General features: G+C 40.9%; 1 protein-coding gene across 21 annotated transcripts in view; it reads left to right on the top strand.

Annotated features, from left to right (window-relative positions):
- Positions 1-7,500, top strand: part of mtd (TLD domain-containing protein mustard) — a 429,051-nt gene that overhangs the window by 58,029 nt on the left and 363,522 nt on the right. For 19 of the 21 annotated variants that reach the window (XM_076202220.1, XM_076202228.1, XM_076202225.1 and 16 more), the window contains exon 1: positions 1,746-1,781. The exons of 1 other annotated variant lie outside the window; for it this stretch is intronic. The gene's annotated coding sequence lies outside the window, so the exon portion shown is untranslated. Of the gene's footprint in view, positions 1-1,743; positions 1,792-7,500 lie in introns of those variants that run through there. One more of the 21 variants, XM_076202215.1, reaches the window with a different exon arrangement.

The raw sequence follows: 7,500 nt of genomic DNA, 5'->3' as shown, positions 1-7,500 counted from the left end.
TGTATACAGTATGTGTACGTGTGATTGTGTCTGTGCGTGTGTGTGTGTGTTTATTTGTGTGTTCATGTGTGTGTGAGTGAATGAGTGTGTGTGTGTGTTTATTTGTGTGTTCTTGTGTGTGTGAGTGAATGAGTGTATGTGTGTTTATTTGTGTGTTCATGTGTGTGTGAGTGAATGAGTGTGTGTGTGTGTGTGTGTTGTTTTTTATTTTGTGTTTATGTGTGTGTGTACATGCCTTTGAATGTGTATATGAGCATATATACATGTATCTGTGCACTGGAGTATATGTATGTTCCTGTCTTGCGTTCTCATGTGCAGGATGTGGACCAGTGTATGTATGTATGTATCCTTGTGGGTGGGTGTATGTGTGCGCGCGTGTGTATGTTGGCAAGAATCAACTCTCTAGATGTGTTATAATTTGAATGTCAGAAGATTCTTCTTCTTCTTCTTCTTCTTCTTCTTCTTCTTCTTCTTTCTCATCCTTCTTCTTCTTCTTCTTCTTCTTTCTCACCCTTCTTCTTCTTCCTTCTCCTCTTTCTTCTTCTTCTTCTTCTTCTTCTTCTTCTTCTTCTTTCTCATCTTTCTTATTCTTCTTCTTCTTCTTCTTTTTCATTTTCTTCTCCTTCTTCTTCTTTTTTTTTCTTCTTCTTCTTCGCCTTCTTCTCCTTTTTCCTCTTCGTGTTCTTTTTAATTTCTACACTTCATTCTCTTTTTTTTCTTCTTCTTCTTCTTCTTCTTCTTCTTCTTCTTCTTCTTCTTCTTCTTCTTCTTCTTCTTCTTCTTCTTCTTCTTCTTCTTGCTCTTCACCATCTCTTCCTGCTCCTCTTCCTTCTCCTCCTTCTCCTTCGTCTTCTTTTTCTGCTCCTTTATCTTCTTTGTCGTCTTTTCATTTTAATTCCTCTTTCTCTTTTCTTCTCTTTCTTTCTCCTCTTCTTCTTCTGGCTCATCACCTCTGCCTCCTCCTCCTTCTCCTTCTTCCTCCTCTTCTCCTCTTCCTCCTCCCCCACCTGATTCTTCTTCTTCCTCCTCTTCTCCTTGTGCGATACTCTCTCCTGATATGCCTTGCGTCACCCGACACAACATGACACTCCTCCCCATGTGTCAGACAGAACTAAACACTAAACGCTCGTCACCGACAGTGTCAGACAGCCGGCATGAGTGACAGCGCGTCAGCACTTGACTGACACCTAGGGGTATGACTGCCTGACACAACTGATGCAAGCAACTACTTTGTCAGACCTACTGTCAGATACACGGGAGTCCTGTCAACTTGGTGAATCACGCCTATTATGGGCTGACAGGTGAATCACGCCCATCGTGGGCTGACAGCCTAGTTTGTGTCCGGCAGCTGAGGCATGGTTTGCTGACATTCGGGTCGAAAGCGACCATGAAGTTGTCGAATATATTGCTTGACCTTTGAATCTTCCGGCGACATCTGGCAACTCTATCGTAGTTTCTCGGGCTTCCAACCCAGCTCGTTACGGCACTCCTGTGACAAAAGCTTGTTGAAGATACCTTACACTTTCCTAGTTAAAGACGAAATTAATAATGTTATGTTAATTGTGAGCGTATTCAGAACTGGTTTAAATGAAGTGGGTTGGATTTGTATTAATTGGTTTCGGAGTATGCAGGTTTTTTTTTTTTTTTTTTTTTTTGAGAGCTTGTCGGCCAGGCGTGCTCTCGCGAGCTGGGACGAGAAGTGGGAGTTCCTCAAGTGGATTGGTTGGCACGCTCAGTTTAATTCCAGACCTTGAAGTGTGTGTTGGTGTGTTGGAGTGACGGTGAGCCTAAGTGAGCGAAAAGTGCCCCCTTCACCCCCGATGGCAGCGTGCCTGGACAGTGCCAACGCATGCACAATAGTGCCAAATGTGTTCTCTTCCTTCTAACTGGAATTGTCGACCTGGCTAGAAAGTGTAGTGACGGCGAGGGAGAATTGTGACTTCGGCAGTGGGAGGGTGGGTGGGTGGGAGTGAGGGGAGGGGGGGGAGCTGAAGGGATGGTGGAGAATCCTGCAATTTTTTTTTTTTTTTTCAAAGCTTCGAAGGACTCGGGTCTTCAGGCACTTCAACGGCGGAGGATACTCTTCAGGAAAAATATACCCCTGGCTTCCACCCTGGCTACGATAGGGGCACTCTGTACTTGCCGCAGTGTTTAATAAAGACAAAAATGGTACGAGGATAGTTATCAAAAACTAGAGAGAGAGAGAAAGGGAGAGAGAGAGAGAGAGAAAGGGAGAGAGAGAGAAAGGGAGAGAGAGAGAGAAAGGGAGAGAGAGAGAGAGAGAGAGAGAGAGAGAGAGAAAGAGAGAAAAGGAGAGAGAGAGAGAGAGAGAAAGGAAGAGATAGAGGGAGAGAGAGAAAGGGAGAGATAGAGAGAGAAAAAGAGAAAGAGAGAAAAGGAGAGAGAGAGAGAGAAGTGAGAAAGAGAGAGAGAGGGGGGGAGAGAGAAATCCTACTCATTAACCCGGTATCATACTTCAATCACTGTCCCTGACTTGCCCCCTGAGCTCCTGAACAGTGCCCCTGGCTTGCCCCCATATATGTCCCTGAGGAACGTCCCTGACCTGCCCCCCCCACCCACTGTGGGGATCAGTGCCCCTGATCTGCTCCTACCCGACGTCCCCCCTTTGTCCCCTGGAGGGGTACTGGAAGGAGTTGGACCCCAAATGGCGTCATTTCGACCCAAATAAAATATCTATGAAATGAAATATTAAACGAATTTGTTCATCTCAAGGAACACACGTGTTCTTGAAAGGAACCGAATGAATCCTACCGGGGTAAACAGAATAAAGTTACACAAGACAAATACGACAAGTTTGGTGATCACTGGATTTGTAATTCTAATTAAAGATAGACGGTTTATTCAGCAGAGAGATTGTGTGTGTGTGTGTGTGTGTGTGTGTGTGTGTGTGTGTGTGTGTTTGTGTTTAAGGGTATGGAGACCTCTTGTTTGAATATATACACGAGGGAACTGTTATTCAGGCAATAACACACTACAAAGGTAATTATGTTGTCCTTGTGAAATAATAGATTTTGGTAATGATCATACGTTTGAGCGGAAATGTGTTTGTGTGTGAACACCCACACATGTGTCAAGCGCAGTTCACTCGAAGTAAGCGGGAAAAAGATGCCGAGAAACCGGGAATTAAGTGCCGAAACATTGCTAGTGTGAACCGCGGAGATATAACGAATGTTTCCTCATACCAAAGCGTACGGAATAGACTAAACATATTTGTCTGTAATCCATTTGTCGAAACCCGACAACTTACCGGATAGCTCGCCTCGATAAAGATTGGATGAAATTAAGATTACTTACTGTACTAAACTGAGAGCCGTTAGGGAATGACCTGGTCTACTTCCAGATCATTCCTTTTGTACGGTCAAGTTAAGTGCAATGGTAACGTCCTTGCTTTGTGGTAAACAGTCACACATGCAAGAGTTCGAGTCCCATTGGCGTAGCTTCTTAATATATTAGTATGTATAGGTACATACATACATATACCAAAGGCTTTCTTCCCCCTTACACGGGGGGTAGCCAAAAGACAAAGGCATAGAAACTACTCCCACCCATTCCATCCCCTACATACTCCACTCCCCTCTACCCTCTTCCCTCCCTCTTATCTTGGCACCTCCTGGATGACGGGTCATCCCTGCATCTTGTCCACTGCTCTGGGTCACAAGCTGTGTCGCAAGACACAGCACATCCACAGCAAGGCCGCTTCTTTAATTCGGTGACCTTCCCTCTCCGTTCTCTCATGCAGAAAAGGAGAAGACGGTGAGAAATCCCTTCGGGTTGCGTCAATTTATTTCTCATACATACTCCCTCACCGCCCATCCCTACCCCCTCCCCCTCATGCATCACAGCATCATCCATATACAACCCTTCTCCATTCACTCCTATCTTCTGTCCTCTCCCGTCCTTCCTCAACAGACATTACCCTCTTTCCCAATGTCTATTTCTCATTACACTTTTTAATCCACCAAGTCATTTACTCGCTTCTCTCACTCTACATTCTACCTCCACCCCCACTCCTCCATTTCCTGCCACATTCGCACCCAAGTATCTAAAACTATCCACTTCTTCCAGTCTTTCTCCGTTAATACTCACTTCCAGCCTGCTGCCACTCTCCCCTTGTACATCTCATCATCTTACTTTTACCCACATTTATCTTCAACTTCCTTCTTTCACGCACCTTCCCAAGCTCTGTCACTAACTTTATCAATCCATCCTCTGATCCTGCTACAAGCGCAGTGTCGTCAGTAAACAACAGCTGACTTATCTCCCACTTTTCTCCATTTTCTTTAACCATCTCCTATCCCCGACCCACTACCCTTGCATTCACCTCTCGCACCACCCCATCCATGTATAAATTGAACAGCCAGGGCGACATAATAAATCCTTGACGAAGTCCCACATTTACCACAAACCACTCATTCTCTCCATTTCTAATTCTAACACAAGCTCTACTACTCTCGTAAAAACTCTTGACTACTCTTAACAGCTTTCCTCCTATCCCATATATTTGCAATACCTCCCACAGAGCCTTCCTGTTTACCCTGTCATAAGCCTTTTCCAGATCCATAAAAGCCCAAAAAACAGCCTTACCTTTTCCTATAGCTTTCTCACACATCTGTCTGACCACAAAAATCCGATCTACACAACCCCTACTTGTCTTAAAACCGCACTGTTCCTCACCTAACCCTCTGTTCTCTCCTAATCCTCTCAATCAAGACCCTCCCGTAAACCTTCCCAACTACAGTACACTTAACAAGCTGATCCCTCTGAAACTACTACACTCACACTTATCCCCCTTTCCCTTGTAAAGTGAAACTATACAGGCACTCCTCCAGTCCTCCGGCACTCTACCCTCTCTTAAACAAACATTGAATAAAATCACCAGCCAGTCCACCATAACTGTACCTCCTTTTTTCAGACATTCTGCATGGCATCCATCCAACCCAGGTGCCTTATCTGCTCTCATCATCTTAACAGCTGCTTTCACCTCATCTTATTTCTCCTCCATTTTCCTCACTCATCACGGTCATTTTCTTAGCGCTTCCCACTGCAACTACCTTTCCCTCCCTATCCTCCTTCACATTAAGCAACTCCCTAAGATACTCTGCCCACCTTCCCCTCACTGCCTTCTCTTCCATTATCGTCTCTCCATCTGCACCTTTTACCTTTTCTTCTCTACTTGATTCACCTCGTCTTCCTCTTTTCATTTCTTTCCAAAACATTTTTAATTACTTTCGAAAAGTTTTATTACTTTCAAAATGTATAGGTAAATAGATAAATAAAGAAACACGAATAAATAATGAATGAATAAATAAATCATAAGTAAATTTATTAATAGATAAACAAATGAAAAAATATGAATAAGTACGAGTAAATTAGATAAATCAGTAGAGGTAAATATAGATATAGAAATTGATCAATATAGATATATAGATAAGCATAGATATATATATGAATAAGTATATACATACACACACACACACACACACACACACACACACACACACACACACACACACATATATATATATATATATATATATATATATATATGTATATATATATATATATATATATATGTATATACGTATGTATCTGTATATATATATACATATATATATGTATATATTCATATATATACATATACATATATATGTATATATATATATATATATATATATATATATATATATGATGTAAATAGATGAATAATTAAGAATGTATTTAAATAAATAAATAGCACACTATGTATTCGTCATTTGACTCTCAATGGCAGATAGAAAGACATATCATGCGTCACGCTTGTATGACTAATATGACGTGATATTTGTGACGTGATATTAGATCGTACGAAATGGTGATGTATGATATGACATCATCTGATTACGATAAGTCATAATTTGATTCCCAGTTACCAGTGACATGAAGCTACGTATGATGTCACATCACAACATGTACATTCTTCGTTATTATGTCTGTCAGTCAATCTACCAAAAGAGCCTTTTTCCCCTTACAAAGGGGGTAGCCAAAGTCAAAAGGTATATACCCACATATATCCACTCCCCTCCACCACATTTTCCTCTTGCTCATCTTAGCGGCCTTGCTGTGGATGTGCTGTGTCTTACTGCACTGCTCCTGACCCAGGGCATTAGGCGGGATACAGGGATGACCCGTCATCCATGGCGACATATTATGTATTTCTATCAATGTCTCTTACAAGCTGACAGTTGATTGCTGACTCTGGGTGGTTGGTTGTCAGCGCAGGAGTTACCTGTTTAAGGCCTTTAGGGATTTTATTCTGGTTAGTATCACGTGATTTTATTTACTCGAGTAGCGGAGGTGGGATGGTTGGAGACTGTCCAAACCACACACATTCATAACAGAAATAATACCACGAAAGTGAATCTATTTTCCCCTTAAAAAAATTATATATATATATATATTTATATATTTGTATATGTGCATATATATTTATATATATATACATTTATATGAATATATTTGTATATGTGTATGCATATATATATATATATTATATATTTGTATATATATATATATATATATATACATATATATATATATATATATATATATATATATATATATATATGAGTGGAAGGGTAGTGAGATAAACACCGAGTAATGTTGGAGTGTAAATTTACTGACGTTTCGTCCTTAACAGGACTTCTTCATACTCTGAAGAAGTCCTGTTTAAGAACGACACGTCAGTAAATTTACACTCCAACATTACTCGGTGTTTATCTCACCACCCTTCCACTCATACTGTAGTCCTTCTGTCCAATATATATATATATATATATATATATATATATATATATATATATATATATATATATATATATATATATATATATATATATATATATATATATATATATATACTAGACTCAAGGGTGGCCTGCCACAGGTTTTCAGGAATTTGGAGATAATTAATAACAAAAAATATTTATGAAATTCTCACTCTACGAATCACACGAAAAGTAACGATCTCAAGCTGTCCGGACGTAAATTTAATTTGGAAGTGGATATAAAAGAAAATAATCGCCAACCGTGTAGTCAATGAATGGAATAAACTTCCTCCACAGGCAGAGCTAAGTAGTACAGTTCGAAGTTTTGAGATTCATTTAGATAAACACCTTAGCAAGATGCTGTAATGCCTGGCGTTGGTTTGGTTCGCCTCTTTATCCTTTTCTACTTTTAACTATCTCTTCTTAGCATCCGATCTTGTTATGGACCAAAAGGCCCCATGTCGGTATGCACTTCCCTGGGTGGGATTCGAACTCGGACTGCTGTAGCAGCGGTTGCGAACGATACCATTGCGCCGTTGAGTGTGTGTGTGTGTGTGTGTGTGTGTGTGTGTGTGTGTGTGTGTGTGTGTGTGTGTGTGTGTGTGCATGTGTTTGTGTACGTGTGTGTGTGTGTGTGTGTGTGTATGTGTTTGTGTACGTGTATGTGTGTGTGTGT

The sequence above is a fragment of the Oratosquilla oratoria genome, chromosome 18 (genome assembly GCF_046742065.1).
Source record: "Oratosquilla oratoria isolate Oo_2021 chromosome 18, ASM4674206v1, whole genome shotgun sequence".
Classification (NCBI taxonomy): domain Eukaryota; kingdom Metazoa; phylum Arthropoda; class Malacostraca; order Stomatopoda; family Squillidae; genus Oratosquilla; species Oratosquilla oratoria.
Note: the sequence above shows the minus strand (reverse complement) of the source record. Positions and strands in the feature narration are given on the sequence as shown.